The sequence below is a fragment of the Gossypium raimondii genome, chromosome 13, assembly GCF_025698545.1.
Source record: "Gossypium raimondii isolate GPD5lz chromosome 13, ASM2569854v1, whole genome shotgun sequence".
NCBI classification, from domain to species: Eukaryota; Viridiplantae; Streptophyta; class Magnoliopsida; order Malvales; family Malvaceae; genus Gossypium; species Gossypium raimondii.
The window spans coordinates 52986470-53006013 of record NC_068577.1 but is presented as its reverse complement, the minus strand read 5'-3'; the positions used below and the strand labels follow the sequence as shown (position 1 = coordinate 53006013).

Sequence of the window (19544 nt, the reverse complement as noted above, 5' to 3'; positions counted from 1 at the left end):
GGTTTTTAATGTGTCAGAGCTTGCCCTTCTCTATTTGAAATAGGTAGACACGTGTAAAGTAAAATGTATGTACGTGGATTACAACGCATAAATGTATCTATGGTTAAATTATATTTCAATTAATATTAATAAATCGATAAATCTAAGTCCAGTACATACTAACCTTGTTCATTCTTCACCATGTTTTCTATAGAAAACTTAATATACTAGTGCTTTCCTTCGTCATTTCCCCAATTAAACTTCAAATGCATAATAGAGAGTTTTTTAGAATGATGGATGTGAAGCATTAATTGTGTGATTTGAATAGCCCTTTATTTATGGTAGCATAAGAGTTCCTTGAAAATTATTAATTAAGTGTATTTTATGTACGTCTTTTTTATTTGAAAGATTCTTCGAAAATTAAGGACTGCGTGCATGCTATGCATGAGTTATCCATTTACAAATGCCAAATATGGCTGCACATTATGTGATTGCCTAATGTTAGTTAACAGATGAATCCTAATCTAAAACTTATAAATTCAACTAACTCCAATCATTTTTTTCTGTGTGTATTACACATGTGTGACGCACATTCATAAAGCTTTCTAATTTGGAGACTTAGGCCAATTCCAATTGTATTTACCAATAACTTGTGTCATAACTTTAATTTGAACTAAAGTTCCCACTCTAGAGACGAAAATCCCCACATTAATAGCAAGTTTGATTCCAGCATTGAAGAGATCGTCGAATAAGAATATTTGTCTATCTGTAATGAAAATCACATTAGTAGAAATATACGCCGAAACGTCTCCTGATTGGGCCTGAACTATTGGTAAAGCAGTCATACTTCATTCACCTAGCTGAGAACTTGATTTAGCGGCTCTTTCTAAAAATGGTGAAAGCAAATAAAAACATCTTTGGGATAAGCTTCACATCTTGTTTGTTTTGGTAAGTGCAACTAATTAGGAAGTGTATATATGCTATTAAATAGGGAATCTGGTGGAAACATAGAAATCTACTGTAAAAGGAAAAAAATCAAAGGTAGTAAAGGAGATATTAATATTTTTAAGGTGAACAAACAATGAGTGCATTTGGAAAGTGGTATTACATTAAGGCAGTGACAGTTATATAAGTCGCGGTAATAAGTTTCAGCCATAACCTACATTAAGTTTAAGCAGCATCTTTATTTGATGAGAAAAACCTTATCTCTTTGATTAAGAGAGGGAAAGGCAATGGCAAATGGTTCATGCCATTAAACCTTTATTCTAAGATTTAATCTAGTGGTGATGTTCATTAATATCAAATTCTCAATTAGAAAAGCTTTGAATCATCATATTTTGTCAATCTATCTATTTTTGCAGGGATGGTAATTGAGATATTCGAGTTTCAAGAGTGCAGGAGACTTCAATTGTAAGATTGAAGCTGATGGAAAAGTGGTAATAAGGGGATACTAACAACTGGTGAGAAAATAGTATGCAAGGACTTTGAAATTTTTCTTCACAATGGCTTCAAGCATTTCGTTTTCCAAATAATTGGTCGGTCTTTAGTTATTAACGAGACCACGAGCTCGAATTATATAAAGCGTGCCATTGGGCATGGATCTTGTGTGAGCAGAGGAAAATTTTGAAAGTTCTTGCATACCATTTGCTCCCCTGTAGTTAGTATTCCCCTTATTACCACTTCTTCATCAACTTTAATCTAACAATGGAAGGCTCCTGCACTCTTCAAATTTAAATATCTCAATTTTCATCCCAGTAAATAGATAGATAAAAAATTTGTTTGGTGGTTGATGATGCGCAGATCCAGCCAAATTTCAGTAGTAGTTTTGGATGCTTCTTCTCAAAATGTGATCATTGAGGATCTCAAACCATGCCTTTCTTGACCCTTTATTGTTTCGTGTTAAACTTGTTTAATGTCTTTGGACATATAAAAAACTCTAAACCCTGTCCAAATGTAGCATGCTATTTTTATATGCTCCTTATCAAAGTTTACAAGTTTTGAATTAATGGAGCAGAATGAAAATTTTTCATTCCTTTCAAGCCCCCCAAGGTAAGAATCTCTAACTTCATTTTTGTCAATCGGTGTACCAACTTTCGTGATTTCAACTATCTTGTAATCTACAAAAACAATGTTGATTTAATAACAACTATCGTTCCTTTTAATAAAATAAAGGTGTAATGATTTATTTATCACAGACCGACCCACAATTCAAAGCAAGGGGCAAAGCATCGGCATCAGGAATGTCAGATTTAGAGATATGGGATTTCAAATCTGATGGGGCAAAAGGCTTTCGCTATCTCTACCTAGGGAATTGCCTATAAAAAAAAAAAAATAAGAAGAAAATAAGGGCATACGGAGAGCATTCTCCCTCAGGAGGTGGGGATTAGACAGCAAGAACGGAAGGAACAAGACTCGCTGAAGGAAGAACATCAACTCAGAACTTTCTGCGGAGAAGATGAGCTTTTTGAAAGACATTAAACTCTAAAAATGGAATCAAATTTTTTTATTTAATAATATTTAGTCAATACTCCAAGAGTGTTTCGAAATACATTGAACTCGTGAATATCTAAATTACTTTTTACATATTCGAATATTGTAGAATTAAATTTGGATATTCATTAGTTTAACTAATTAAGAATACGAGCTTAAGGCATTATGTATGGTATTTATAGAATTGTTAAACATTAGAGTTCAAATATACGTTACATTAGTCTTTTGAGTTCAATGCATAAATTTAACCTCTCAACTTGATTATTATTAGCTAATGAAGTATAATGGCTTATAAATAAGGATGCCAAAAGGTAGTGAGATTATATTATTTTGAAATGCCTCAATTTTTATAGATATACTTTAGTAATTTTGTGGATAATACCATTATCCTATTTATAATTTAAAGCATTTTTGTTAAAGTAATTTACTAAATTCAAATTTTAACCGTAATAATCGAATTTAATGTAGATAATAAACTGATTTAAATTGAAAGCAATTTATATATTCCAAAAAGGACATTGAGTCGTCACGATCCCATATCTATGGCGTTTGCTTTGCCCAATTAAGTCTATAGATTGCAATTAGCAAGATATATTTCTAAATTTATTCAAGCTTTTTCAATGTAATAAACTTCAAATGCATAACACAGTTTCTTAGAAGAATTAAGCATTGATTCTGTAGTTTGAAGAGTTATTTATTTACGATAGCACAATTAAGCTTCTATACAGAATGTTGACAAGTCTATTTCATGATTTGCAATATGAGTCTAATGTATCCATACTTTTAGTTAAAATGAAGAGATTTTTTGTACTATAGTTTATCCGAGATATAGAATGTAAATTGAAGGAGTTCTCAAAAGCTTTACTCTTTAAAATAAAAATTGATATTGCACACCGCTACTAAATTAGATGGATTCATAAAAATGATATTTCTCTTAAATTTATAGGTTTTTATGTGTCAGACCTTGCCCTTCTCTATTTGAAATAGGTAAACACTTGTAAAGTAAAATGTACGTACGTGGATTACAACGCATAAATGTATCTATGGTTTGGTAACGCATAAATGGATTACAACGCATAAATGTAGGAATATACGCCAAAATGTCTCCTGATTGGGCCTGAACTATTGGTAAAGCTGTCATACTTCATTCACCTAGCTGAGAACTTGATTTAGCGGCTCTTTCTAAAAATGGTGATTGCAAATAAAAAACATCTTTAAGATAAGCTTCACATCTTGTTTGTTTTGGTAAGTGCAACTAATTAGGAAGTTTATATATGCTATTAAATAGAGAATCTGGTGGAAACATAGAAATTTACTGTAAAAGGAAAAAAATCCAAGGTAGTAAAGGAGATATTAATATTTTTAAGGTGAAAAAACAATGAGTGCATTTGGAAAGTGGTATTGCATTAAGGCAGTGACAGTTATATAAGTCGCGGTAATAAGTTTTAGCCATAACCTATATTAAGTTTAAGCAGCGTCTCTATTTGATGAGAAAAACCTCATCTCTTTGATTAAGAGAAGGAAAGGCAATGGCAAATGGTTCATGCCATTAAACCTTTATTCTAAGATTTAATCTAGTGGTGATGTTCATTAATATCAAATTCTCCATTAGAAAAGCTTTGAATCATCATATTTCGTCAACCTATCTATTTTGGAGGGATGGTAAATGAGATATTCGAGTTTCAAGAGTGCAGGAGACTTCAATTGTAAGATTGAAGCTAATGGAAAAGTGGTAATAAGGGGATACTAACAACTGGTGGGAAAATAGTATGCAAGGACTTTGAAATTTTTCTTCACAATGGCTTCAAGCATTCCGTTTTCCAAATAATTGGTCGGTCTTTAGTTATTAATGGGACCACGTAGTTCGAATTATATAAACCGTGCTAGTGGGCATGGATCTTGTGTGAGCAGAGGAAAAATTTGAAAGTTCTTGCATACTATTTGCTCCCCGGTAGTTAGTATTCCCCTTATTATCACTTCTTCATCAACTTTAATCTAACAATTGAAGGCTCTTGCACTCTTCAAATTTAAATATCTCAATTTTCATCCCAGTAAATAGATAGATAACAAATTTTTTGGTGGTTGATGATGCGCAGATCCAGCCAAATTTCAGTAGTAGTTTTGGGTGCTTCTTCTCAAAATGTGATCAATTGAGGATCTGAAACCATGCCTTTCTTGACCCTTTGTTGTTTCGTGTTAAACTTGTTTAATGTCTTTGGACATATAAAAAAATCTAAACCCAATCCAAATGTAACATGCTATTATTATATGCTCCCTATCAAAGTTTACAAGTTGTGAATTAATGGAGCAGAATGAAAATTTTCCATTCCTTTCAAGCCCCCCAAAGTAAGAATCTCTAACTTCATTTTTGTCAATCGGTATACCCACTGTCGTGATTTCAACTATCTTGTAATCTACAAGAACAATGTTGATTTAATAACAACTATCGTTCCTTTTAATAAAATAAAGGTGTAATGATTTATTTATCACAGGACCGACCCACAATTCAAAGCAAAGGGCAAAGCATCGACATCATGAATGTCAAATTTAAAGATCTTGGATTTCTAATCTGATAGGGCAAAAGGCTTATAAATAAGGATGTCAAAAGGTTGTGAGATTACATTATTTTGAAATGCCTCAATTTTTTATAGATCTACTTAGTTTTTTTTTTTGGATAATACCATTATCCTATTTATAATTTAAAACGTTTTTGTTGAAGTAATTTACTAAATTCAAATATTTGATCGATTCAAATTTTAACCATAATAATAAAATTTAATGGAGATAATAAACTGATTTAAATTGAAAGCAATTTATTTATTCCAAAAAGGACATTGAGTCGTTACGATCCCATATCTATGGTGTTTGTTTTGCCCAATTAAGTCTATAGATTGCAATTAGCAAGATATATTTCTAAATTTATTCAAGCTTTTTCAGTGTAATAAACTTCAAATGCATAACACAGATTCTTAGAAGGATTAAGCATTGATTCTGTAGTTTGAAGAGTTATTTATTTACGATAGCACAATTAAGCTTCTATACAGAGCGCTGACAAGTCTATTTCATGATTTCCAATATGAGTCTAATGTATCCATACTTTTAGTTAAAATGAAGAGATTTTTTGTACTATAGTTTATCCGAGATATGGAATGTAGGTTGAAGGAGTTCTCGAAAGCTTTACTCTTTAAAATAAAAATTGATATTGCACATCGCTACTAAATTAGATGGATTCATAAAAATGATATTAATTTCTCTTAAATTTATAGGTTTTTATGTGTCATAGCTTGCGCTTCTCTATTTGAAATAGGTAGACACTTGTAAAGTAAAATGTATGTACGTGGATTACAATGCATAAGTGCATCTATGGTTAAATTATATTTCAATTAATATTAATAAATCGGTATATCTACGTCCAGTACATACTAACTTTGTTCATTCTTCACCATGCTGTCTATAGAAAACTTAATATATCAGTGCTTTCCTTCGTCATTTCCCCAATTAAACATCAAATGCATAATAGAGAGTTTTTTAGAATGATTGATGTGAAGTATTGATTGTGTGATTTGAATAGCCCTTTTTTACTGTAGCAGAAGAGTTCCTTGAAAATTATTAATTACATGTATGTTATGTAGGTGTTTTCTATTTGAAAGAATCTTCAAAAATTAAGGATTGCATGCATGCTATGCATGCGTTATCCATTTACAAATGCCAAATATGGCTGCACATTATGTGAATGTCCAATGTTAGTTAACAGATGCATCCTAATCTAAAACTTATAAATTCAACTAACTCCATTCATTGTTGTGTATTGCACATGTACGACGCACATGCATAAAGCTTTCTAATTGGGCTAATTAGGCCAATTCCAATTTTGAGTTACCAATAACTTGTGTCATAGCTTTAATTTGAACTAAAAGTCCCACTCTGGAGACGAAATTCCCCACATTAATAGCAGGTTTGATTCCAGCATTGAATAGATCGCCGAATAACAATATTTATCTATTTGTAATGAAAATCACATTAGTAGAAAGACATGCCGAAATGTCTCCTAATTGGGCCTGAACTATTGGTAAAGCAGTCATACTTCATTCACCTAGCTAAGAACTTGATTTAGCGACTCTTTCTAAAAAGGATGAATGCAAATAAAAAATATCTTTGGGATAAGCTTCACATCTTGTTTGTTTTGGTAAGTGCAACTAATTAGGAAGTTTATATATGCTATTAAATAGGGAATCTGGTGGAAACGTAAAAGGAAAGAAATCCAAGGTAATAAAGGAGATATTTATATTTTTAAGGTGAACAATCAATGAGTACATTTGGAAAGTTGTATTGCATTAAGGCAATGACAGTTATATAAGTCGCGGTAATAAGTTTAAGCAGCATCTTTATTTGATGAGAAAAACCTCATCTTTTTTATTCAGAGATAGAAAGGCAATGGCAAATGGTTCATGTTATTAAACATTTATTCTAGGATTTAATCTAGTTTTGATGTTCATTAATATCAAATTCTCCATTAGAAAAGCTTTGAATCATCATATTTCGTCTTTCTATCTATTTTGCAGGGATGGTAATTGAGATATTCAAGTTTGAAGAGTGCAGGAGACTTCAATTGTGGGATTGAAGCTGATGGAAAAGTGGTTATAAGGGGATCCTAACAACTGGTGACAAAATAGTATGCAAGGACTTTGAAATTTTTCTTTACAATGGCTTCAAGCATTTTGTTTTCTAAATAAATGGTCGGTTCTTGGTTATTGACGTGACCAACTAGCTTGAATGAGATGAAGGGTGTCGGTGTGCATAGATTTTGTGTGAGCATAAGAAAATTTTCAAAGTCCCTACATACTATTTGCTCCCCCCTTGTTAGTATCCCCCTTATTGCCACTTCTTCATCAACTTTAATCTCACAATTGAAGTCTCTTGCACTAGATAAGAAATCTGTTTGGTGGTTGATGATGCGCAAATCCTGCCAAATTTCAATAGCAGTTTTTCATGCATCTTCTCAAAATGTGATTAATTGAGGATCTGAAACCATGCCTTTCTTGACCCTTAATTGGTTCGTGTTAAACTTGTTTAGTGTCTTTGACCATATAAAAAATCGAAACCCAGTCCAAATGTAGCATGCTATTATTATATGCTCCCTATCAAAGTTTACAAATTGTGAATTAATAGAGCAAAATGAAAATTTTCCATTCCTTTCAACCCCAAAGTTATGATATGAACACTAATGTTATCGATTTGTTTCATTTTGATGACTAAATTATTAATTATAGTCAATAATGTAATAATTTAGTTTCGATTAGTCTAGTCTTAGTGGGATCTAACCCTACTTTCTTATCATTTGTATTTTAATCTGATTTTGGGGTAAGAAATTTAATTTTGGTAGTACCCATCAATTTTTATTTTTATAAATTTCTAAATTTGGGCTTTTAGGATAAAAAATATTTTTAAAAGAAATTATTTGTGAGAGTTTAAGGTATTCTCTATTAGCTTTTTTTTATGATTAGATGTTCTTGAGTTTGATTTTCTTTCAAGTTTTGTATATATTTATGTTATTTTGAAATTTTAAATGTTATTAGATTTTTTCATTTTTATATTCTCGAATTTTCCAAACTATAAGTATCGAGAATGAGTCAAGTTTAAGGAATAAACATGTATTTAAGCTAAAAATATGAAAATTTCTCAAAAAGAAAATTTTAGGATTAGCTATAAAATTTGATTTAAAACTTTGTCAAAATGTTGATATAAAGTGTTAAGTCAATTTGTCGTTGTATCATTAATAATAAAAAACAGCCCAAAAGTCAAAATGTAACAAATTAATAACGTTAATCATACCGTAATAACTTTCACTATATATCATAATTTCTATTAATTACCTACTCCCTTTGATGAATTTATAAATAGATAAATTTTATATAACATTTTACTTATATGATCCACCTCGAAAATTTTAATTCCATTAGTACAAATTTATAAAAGATTTTAAACAATCGAGTAAAGATTTAACTTGACAGTTAAAAATTTGTATAATAAAAATTTTAACTCTCAACTTTTACATATTATATCAATTTACAAATAATCTCAATTTGATCTTAATTCCAAAAATTCAAAAATTATAAAAATACATAAATATTTTCAAAAAATATAATAATAGATTTAAATAATATAAAAATAAAAAATCATTGTTGACAAAAATGTTCGCTTTCATATGAAAATATAGATTTAAATATTACAAGACCTTGATATTCAACATTTTAAACCTACGTTAAATTAAAAATACATATATAATATTAGAAAATTTCAATAACCCAAATAATTGACCCAAAACACCCAATTTAACTGAAAATATATTTTTACAAAATTATAAATAAATAAATAAAAAGACGTTGAAAGAATACAAAGAATTACTTATTCAAAACAAATTTCAAGCTTAAGTTTGAATATTTAAAAATGGATAAAAATAAGAATACATATATGGAACTTAATCAGGTTTACGAGCTACTTTAGTATTACAAGCAAAATCACCATACAACCAAGAATCTCCATAGACAAACTTTGAGTCTTAAACACCTAATTGTGAAGGAAACAAAAATGTTCTCATTGTTAAGATATAACATGAACAATCTTTTATTAAACTCTTGAATTTTTCAGTACAAAGTTGCTGTTTATTTATAGAGTAGGAAGGTTAAACTGCACTAACTAATTTTAACAACAGACGTAATAGTTTGTTTATTAACTAACTAGTTAACTGATTATAGTTATAACATTCTCCTGGTTCCGTTTGAACTTTTCACTTTGATCACACAGTTGAACTTGTAAATCCTGTCGAAAACCAGCAAACTGCTTTGGAGGTATGGGTTTTGTGAGAACATCAGCTATCTGTCTTGCAGAGGGAACAAAATTGACTTGGAGAGCTCCTGCATTAACTTTTTCTCGTATGAAATGATGGTCAATCTCGACATGCTTCATGCGTGCATGGTGGGTTGGATTGGCGGCCATGGAGACAGTAGACGTGTTGTCACACCAGACAACTGGTGTTTGACACAAAAAGACCCTGACCTCGTCTAGTAACTGTTTAATCCATAATAACTCAGAAACGCAATTAGCCAAACTGCGATACTCAGCCTCAGAAGTTGACCGGGATACAACTGATTGCTTTTTAGAGCACCATGCAACTGGATTGGGGCCAAGGTAAATTACATACCCCGTGGTGGAACGCCTATCTTCAACCGAGGCAGCCCAATCTGCATCCGAGTAACCCACTAACTCGCACTGCCCTTTGGAAAAAAATAAACCATGGTCCATAGTCCCAATGAGATATCTCAGAACACGTTTTACTGCTTTCCAATGATCATCACTAGGAGAGTTCATATATTGACTTAGCTTGTTGGCGCAAAAGGCCAAGTCGGGACGTGTAACACACAGATATTGAAGCATGCCAACTATGCTTCGATATAGCTGACCATCAGCAAACAATGAATGACCATCAGATGCAACAAGTTTTTGGTTACTCACCATGGGTGTTGGAGTGGGTGCAGCTCCTGTCATCTCCGTTTTCTGAAGAATCTCTGAAACATACTTTCTTTGACTGAGGAACAGTCCCTGAGTTGTGTGATGAACCTCAATCCCTAAGAAGTAGTTCAGTTGCCCCATATCTTTGAGTGCAAATTTTTCGTGCAGTAAGCGAACAACAGTGTCTATCTCCTCATCAGAACTCCCTGTGATTACAATATCATCAATATATGCCATAAGCAGTAATAGATGTCCACCAGATGAGCGAATGAACAAAGATGGATCTGCTTTTGAAGCCCGAAAACCAAGATGGGAAACAAGATGTTGTTTGAGTGTCTGAAACCATGCACGAGGGGCTTGTTTCAGCCCATAAAGTGCTTTGGTCAGTCTGCACACAAGTGTCTGCCCATTAGCTCCTTTTACTTCAAATCCAGGAGGTTGAGCCATATATATCTCCTCTGTCAGATCGCCATTAAGAAAAGCGTTATTCACGTCAACTTGCCTTAAAACCCAGCCATGCATGACTGCAATAGATAGTACAGTTCTAATTGTTGCTGCTTTAACAACGGGGCTAAATGTGTCTCGAAAATCAAAACCCGGGTGCTGAGAAAACCCTTTGGCCACCAACCGCGCCTTATACCGCTCCACAGTGCCATCAGCCCGCTTTTTGACCTTAAAAAGCCATTTGCAGCCGATAATCTTTCGATTGTCAGGGAGAGGGCAGAGATCCCACGTCTTGTTGCGAAGTAGGGCCTGTAACTCCTCTTGAACAGCAGTTTGCCAGCAGCCATGTTGCATGGCATCATGAATATTAGTAGGAGTCTCTGGAACCTCATGACTAACACTACTAAGATATGCCTTTGGTTTATAAATACCCGTTTTGCTTCTGATAGTCATCGCATGTGAGTTTACAGGCAACGAACTAGGTTCAGTAGGAATAGAAGAGCCAACTGAAGACTGGTGCAAGCTGGTACGTAACCTAGAACCATGATCTGAATTAGTGTTGTCAGAAAGCAAATTATTACTGAAGGAGACCATTGGACTGTGCTGTCGAGCTGAAGTATTACAAGGCTCAGGTGAAACTGATGCAGTGGATGGAGCTAAAACAGTTGGGCTGGAATGAAGAACCAGCAACTTGGAGCTAGAAACAGAAATAGGAGGTTGAGCGACTGTTGTCTGGGAGGGAGACTGTTTGAACGGAAACTCTCCTTCATGAAAAGAAACATGGCGAGAGATATACACCCGACCATCAGCTGCCTGACAACGATAGCCTTTATGACTAGGGGAATACCCTAGAAATGTACATGGACTGGATCTAAACTGCAACTTGGAGGTATTAAATGGCCGTAGATTAGGAAAACACAAGCAGCCAAATACCCGTAGAAAACAATAGTTGGGACGCTCATGAAACAACTTTTCATAAGGGGATACCCCTAAGGGAGAAGTAGGCAACCTGTTCACCAAGAAAACAGCACTAGAAAACGCATCATTCCAGTAGGTGATGGGTAGACTTGCGTGAGCCATCATAGAGAGACCGGTTTCAACAACTTGCCTGTGTTTGCGCTCTACCAGACCATTCTGTTGAGACGTATATGGGCATGTGACACGTCGAATAATACAATGATGTAACAGATAACCAGCCAAAGCTTGAAACTCTCCACCACCATCAATTTGCAAAGCTTTCAACTTGCACCCAAGAAGCCGTTCAGCTTGTCTATGAAAAAGAGGAAACACACTGTAACATCGACTTTCTTTTAAGAAAATATATCCACGATATCTTGAATAGGCATTCAGAAGGCAACATAGTAGCGAAAGCCATTTGATGTGATCGAGCAGTCCCCAAACATCGCAGCTACTAGTTGTAATGGGGCAGTGTATTCAGAATTAGAGTGTGCAAAAGGTTGCTTGCGTTCCTTCCCTAAATGACAAGCAACACAACAAGCAGTATTTTTATTTTCAACAACCGAGATATTACATTGAGTCAACGCTTTTTTAAGCGTGGCATTACAGGGATGCCCTAGTCTATAATGCCAAACATCAAGTGGAACCATAGTGCTGGCAGTTAAACAGTGAGCAGAGTTCATCTTTGAGTCAGAAGCATTCAAGTGTAGCTTGTATAATCCGTCACTTACAGAACCAGCAAGAAGAACCTTTCTCGTCTGTAGATCACGTACTTGGCACTGTGTGGGATAAAACTCAAACATCACATTATTATCCTTGGTAAATTTGGAAACAGAAAGCAGATTCTTTGTTATGCCGGGAACATACAGCAATGTCTTCATAAGCAAAGGTCGTGATCGAGTAATTAAGGATGATTGACCCATTGACATAACAGGAAGAGTGGATCCATTACCCACATAAACTTTACCTGGACCATTGTACGGTATAGTTTCACTGATTGATGCCATTGAATTGGTCAGATGATGAGTGGCTCCAGAGTCGGGGTACCAGGCATTATCCACCACCGTTCCAGGAGTTGTAAGAAAAGCTTGAGACTGTAGAGTTGGAGGAGATGCAGAGACCTGAGACACGTTACCATGCTGTGGAGAGGCAGGAAGAAATGGATTAGACCAGTTAGAAATTTGAGTAGGTGGACAATACCAACCTGGGGAAACATTCGGATTCACTACAGGTGTAGGGGCGACCCAAGATGGAGTCGGATAACCTGCTCCAAACATACTGAGATTTGCTTGAGGAGCTGAAAAAGGTCTGTAACCTATACTTTTATATGACGCATCGAAGCGATGGTAACACCGGTCAACAAGATGCCCGGTCTTCCCACACAACTGACATTGCACTCTTGACCCATACGAACGACCACGCCCACGTCCTCGGTTATTAGAAGAAGGTCGATAATCTGGTGTGGATACATTCTCATTCACAACATTCGGAACCTGACTAGATACTAAATTTGCCAAACTAGGAACCTCACATACGATAACCTGTTGTCGTGTCTCAGCATCAAGAAGAATGGTTGTAACTCCTTGGAGCGTATACGGAACCTGGCTGGAGGTGACAATCGTGATGACGGACTCATACTCAGGTGGCAAGCCATTAAGAATGGCAGTGATGTGCTCATGATCACTAATAATTTCCCCACAGCTCGCAAGACTATCACAATAGGTTTTGATTTTCACAAGAAAATCTTTCATAGAGAGATCTCCTTTCCTTTGTGCATGTAAGGCTCTCCTATACGACATCAACCTAGATGTTGTCTTGCTACCATACAAAGTAACAATGGCATTCCAAATTTGAGCACTGGAATCCATACCAATAAGATGTGGCAATACACCTGGACTTACAGAAGATAACAGCCAGGAGGCTAGAGCACAGTCTTGTTGCTCAAACCTGGCAAACTCCGGATTCTCCTGAGGAACCCCACTTTGATCCATAACCTGTTGAGGCGGAGCAGTCGTGCTCAAGTCAAGAAAATGCTGTAGACGATGGGTTTTGAGCGCCAAAAGAATCTGCTGTCGCCATAGCAAATAATTATTATCATCAAGCAATACGCTGATTTTCTTGGTTGCAAAAAAACGACTATCAACAATTCCATCAGCAAGATTAGACGCCATTGTATAAGCAGCGGATTGCACACCAGAAGGACTGGAAGGCAGATCCATCAAACACAAAAACAAGAAAAGAAGAAGAAAAAACTACAAGAAGTTATAAACCTCTGATACCATGTTAAGATATAACATGAACAATCTTTTATTAAACTCTTGAATTCTTCAGTACAAAGTTGCTGTTTATTTATAGAGCAGGAAGGTTAAACTGCACTAACTAATTTTAACAACAGACGTAATAGTTTGTTTATTAACTAACTAGTTAACTGATTATAGTTATAACACTCATTACAGAGACAACTAAAGAAAAATGTAACAGTTTCTGAGTTGAAATCCACCGCTCAGCAAATTAATTAAGATGAAGCACCCTTCGATTTCCTCGAAGCCAATTGAGTCTCAGGCTGCAAAAACAATCGAATATTATGCAATGCAATGTCTCATTACGGTAATCAAGATTTTCTAGAGATACTACTTGTCGAAACCATTTTTTTTAAAACAAAAATTTAGTTGTCGACTTTAAAAATAAAAATAAAAATTGGAGTCGCCACCGATCCTTTATCGAGGTGTGATCGGCTCACTTAAAAAATGATTCCGGTCTACGAAATTTGAGAAAATAGGTTCGGGAATCAGTTACGCACGAGGAAGGGTTAGCACCCTCGTAACGCCCAAAAATTGGTACCAAATTGATTATTTAATGTCTTAGTGTCGAGGGTCAAAAAGATTTTTTTTTAAAAACTCAAATGATGAAACTTGAAAAGGATAATCAATTGTTTAAGTTAGATAAAGAAATCGAGACCCAATACGTTAGGGTACAATTTCTCAAAACCCCCGAACTTTGAATATCGCTTTTTATTTTTTTAAAGAAAATCTTCATTTCCAGAAAGCAATATGTCATGCCCAATACGTTAGGACACCACAAATTAAGTTTCTGAAAATGATTTTTAAACTTATGCCTTTTGAATAACGAATATTCTCGATTATTTGGAATTAACAAAGAAAATCGGAACCCAATACGTTAGGGCTCAATTTCCTCGAAAATCCCTAACTTTGAATATATTTTTATTTTAAAAGCCTTTGACAAAATCAAAATATATTTTTAGAAGATATGTTTTAAAAAAATGTGAATGCAATATGAAACAAATATGTTAATTTAAATTATATGTATACATAAGTATGACATATAAATGAATTAGGCAAATATGTATATGGATATGAGAGAAAAATGCATAAGTATTATAAAATGTTAATGCACATATCTATATGATTACACAAGTCATAAAAATAAAGCAATAAAAAAAACATGCAAAATATATTCATACATTTTAAATAAATAATAATAAGTATAATATATTAGAAAATATAAAAGTTTCAGACAAAAGGAAAGGGCTTGCATCTCAACTTCCCTCATTTTAACTCGTGGAGAAATTTCACTATAGCAAGTAATATTTAACTGAAAATGTTTATACGTATAATTACCTTCTATAAACTCATAACTATTATCCGAAAATATAAATTAATATATTTAAAAGGCTTTGGTGATGCAAAACAATTCCTATCCAAAAAGCGCAATGATTTAGAGAAAGAAATTCCAGATCAAATGAAGAAAATTGAACTGTCGAGCAATATTTCTCTTATTGATTATTACACTAAGTAAACTTTGCTCCTATGAAAAAAGTGCCCATACAAATTCAATGTTAACATACATTCTTCAAATTCCTTGGTGTCTTTGGTATAACATTGATACTTTGAGCTTTCACAAGGGTGAGCAATCATATTGATTTTAAAATTATCACAAAAATATCAAAATTTAAATGATTTTAAAAGAATAGATATAAAATTATTTTAAAACTTCAAAAACCTCTTTTCCCAGATACTGTTTTTTTACAGTTCAATTTTTTTAAAGCGAGTTGAAATTATTTTAAATGTTTTATTTGTAAATTGATAAGGATTTGAATTTAAATTGGTATAAATTTTAAATCTTCAACTTTATCGTTTCAATTAATATTTTATTTTATTCTTACATAAATTTTCGTGAATATAGCGGGAAATGGAAATAGTAGCAGGGCAGCGTGCGGTGTCCTTCAATCAAATTCAAAGGCCAATGGAGGACTCGTCTTCTCAGCCCTTCGATCATGATCAAACGGCTCCTGGCGCTTCCAAGTTCCTCTCAGACTTTAGCCAGTTCTAGAAAGGAATGTTTAGCATCAACCACAACATAAGATCGTGAGGTCAAAGAAATCTTCACAATTGAGTTATGCGTGCAACATGAATTTAGAACAACAGAAGGCCGGCAGGCTTAATTAAGCAAAGTTGAAAATGCCCACAGTTATTAAAAACATATTGATGGAGATATGCCACAGTCTGGGACTGATGATGATGAAGAAGAATATGTTAATGGAGATAATACATCTTCTCTTTACTGCAACTTCGAAAGAATTAAACATTGTTGGCCGCTGGAAACCCGAAGTTTCGGTCTGATTTATTTGGAAAAGATACAAAAAAAAAAAAATAGCATCCGAGAAATATAAAGAGAACTTCAAACAACTCTTAACACCTTTCAAGCCTCCATTAAATGTTGTAGCTTTAGATGTTAATTACATAAAGATCTACTACTAGAATGTTTTTGAAAGTTTCCTTTTTCCTTTGAAAAAGAAAGGAGAACTATGTTGGCCAAAACACTTCTTTTGTAGGTCATAATATTTTCAACAACAAAAATTAGATTAAGAAATTTCAAGTTCACAACGTAACTAAACAACCTAAATACAATGACCACAAGAGATGAAGTTAGCGTTAAACCAAACCTGTGCCACGAGCACGATTGAAGAGACAATAGGCATCCATAAGGTTGATCATTCCACCTGCTCTCTCCAGTGGAATTCTCACAAAATCTGCCAGCTGAGGTGCCAAGAAATAAAATCAAAACTAGCTCTCAAAAGAAAATCAAGTAAAAGCCAAAAGCCAATCTACTATACATAGCAAGTCATTTACCAACTCAAAAATAAAATTTTGGATGACTAATTTTATATTTTCATTGAAGAATCCCTGGGATATGCAAGCATAAAGCAAAATAAAAAAAAGTAAAATATCTTCTGGGAGTATTTTGTCATCAAAGTCTTGAATCACAAAACTGTAATCAACTAATCCCGAACTACAAAACCGTCTTACTCAAGGATTTCTTTAGAGCCAAATAAACCATAAAAGAATTCCTGAATTCTATAAACATTGATTCAATTAACAGAATGATAAACTAAACTCTGTTGAGAAAAATTATTAAGCGAATAAATTAAAACTAACAAGGGGGAAAAGAGAAGAGACGAGAACCTGAGGGGACAATTGTTGATGGTACAGAGCACCTGCAGACTCTTTAGTGACTGGGGATATTATGCCAACACTCAACAACCAATCTTGCATCTCTTCCTTTGAACCCATATCCTCATCATTTGTTCCACTAGTTTGAGAACTCGTTCCGGACAAAAGCTTTTGTCTCATTTTGTCTGCTAGCATCACCATCTCTTTAGCTTTACTCTCAAAACCCGAAAGCATTCTAAAACTTGAATGATTGGAATGTAAGAAAACACGCAAAAGACAGAGACTACTAACATCATATTCATTAACTATAGCTCGGAACCTATCTTTGCGATAAAACGACAGAACTAAACTAAGCCTAATCAAATCATTTTATACATGGCATTGACACAAAAGTTTAATTTTCTTATATCCTAAATCAAGATATGGTCCACTTGCATTCACCAATGTCAATCATAGCAGGAACTAAACCAAGTAAATGCTATATTCTTCAATGCAATTTGTTAACTACTAGGAAATTAAAAGTATTTATGATACAAAATTTACATAAAAACTAAATCCAAATGGCCAGAATTGAACAAATTATCTGCACTACCATGAAAGCATTTAAGTCCTGAAAAGCATCCTGCAAACTCTTATCAATACTCTCCCACATTTCTTGCTCCTTCCTTAAAATACCCGCCACCCCAACCATCCTCACCGACCCATCACTCGAGTACAACCCTCCACCAGTTCCTGTGGCTGCCCCTGAACCCGAAACCGAAGCTGAGCCGGAACCTGAAGTCTCAGTAGTCTCCCAAGCTCTCGCCCGCCAACTGTCCCAAAACTTCATCAAAAACCCATCACAGTCCCACTTCCCTCTGATCACTGCCGTTACTACGACTGATCTCGAGCCCGAACCTGAACTGGAACCAGACCCGGAACCTAGATCGAAGACCCGACCATCGGACGAGACGAGGACTTGGAAGCGTATCCTAGGGGAGTGGAAGACGGACTTGAGAGATTTTTTGGAAGAGAAATGTGGGAAATGGCAGCAAGAGGGAAGTAGGGGTGGAGGCGGAAGTAGGGGTGGAGGCGGAAGAAGAAGGTAGCCAGATGAGGCGGTGGGTGGTGAGGATGAGGAGACCCGATTTTAAGAGGGAGAAGTGACGGTGGTCTTCAGGTTCGAGGTCGACGGCGGAGAGAAGGTGGCATTCGACTTCGTTGCGGAGGAGGACAGGGCGGCCGCTGCTTGTCACCTCCGCCTTGGAGAAAAAGTTGGACATCCCAGCGGCGTTGATCGATTAATTTTGGATACTTTTTTCTACTGATCGAAAATGACTTTTTTTTTTGCTCCAAATTCTGTAACATACTTAAATAAATTTATTTCGTAATTTAGAAATTTAATTAATAATGTGAAAAATAAATTTAAACGTATTCTATTAAAATGTTTTTTTAATTATTTTTAATTTTTAAATAATATTTTTACATATATAAATATAATTCTAATAATGTACATTATAAAAATTTTAAAATATTAAACGAATAGAGTATTTATAGCCTTAACCTTATTTTAAGATCATTTTCATTTATTTATTATGTTTTAAAAAGTTAATAATTTTAAAATATTTTTATTATGTTGTTAAATTTAACCTAGTTATTTTAGGGCTCTCGTTTTTAATCTTATAATTCTTTAAATTGATTTAAAATTCATTTTAATTTTTGAAATAAATTATACAGTTTTAATAAATTTTAAAATCTAACTTGTGGTGCATTTGAATTTAGACCTTTAATTAAATATTGTATTTTTATTTGCAATAGTTTTTATAAATTTTATAATTTTAGACCTTTAATTAAAACTCATTCTAATTTTTTATTTTAAATAGTTTTTATAAATTTTATTTTAATTTTGATATTAATGATTGTAAGTTTTTTTAACTAATTGAAAACAATTGTAATTTTTTAAGGTTTAATCCCATTTTAACCCTTGTATCATAGGAAATTTTTCACTTTGGCCTTTTTTTTACTATTTTTTTCGATCATTCCAGTGACTAAGTTAGCCCCTAATCGTTTCCGTTCAAAGAAATCCAATGTAGCCATTTAAACCAATTAAATCCATACGCGTGAACAATTAATCCAAGTCTTTTGCCAATATGAACTTTAAAATCCAACTTTTCTAGCCAAAGTGAAATTTTAGGTGTTGCACCAACGTTGTCAACGTTGCCGTTCACCACTGTCGTTGTATAGCCAAGCTCACAACGTCATCTTTCTCCCATTTCTTATTCTTTATCAACATATCTCAAATCCCGAGTAAAACCCTAGCCACCTCACTTTGTTCTTACTCCCACCATCATATTCGGGTGTCGGAGCTCCAATCAAAAGCCACTCGGGCTCCCTTTTTTTCCTCATTCAATTTGTCAACTTTGTTTTCACCGAAAACGTTGAAGGTTCATTGAAAGCCCGACACTAAAATCTCTAATTCATCATTGTTCGTTTCTCTGGCACCGTTAATGCCACATTTCGGTCACCGTAATCTTCATCACAATCATTTTCCTTATGCTCTACTTTAAGAATCTTGAACCAGTCCAAGATGTTAACCATAAGTGAAGCTAGAGCAATTTTCAATTTTAATCAAAAAATAAAAAAGTCGACCCATTCAATTATTTCAATTTTGGTTTAGTTGGGTGAGGTAAATTGATTAGTTTTGACCTTAGTATG

The 19544-nt window shown here is 34.0% G+C and overlaps 1 pseudogene; it reads right to left on the bottom strand.

Annotated features, from left to right (window-relative positions):
- Window positions 1-16954: 16954 nt before the first annotated feature.
- Window positions 16955-18190, bottom strand: LOC105782408 (vacuolar protein sorting-associated protein 36-like; annotated as a pseudogene).
- Window positions 18191-19544: the final 1354 nt, after the last annotated feature.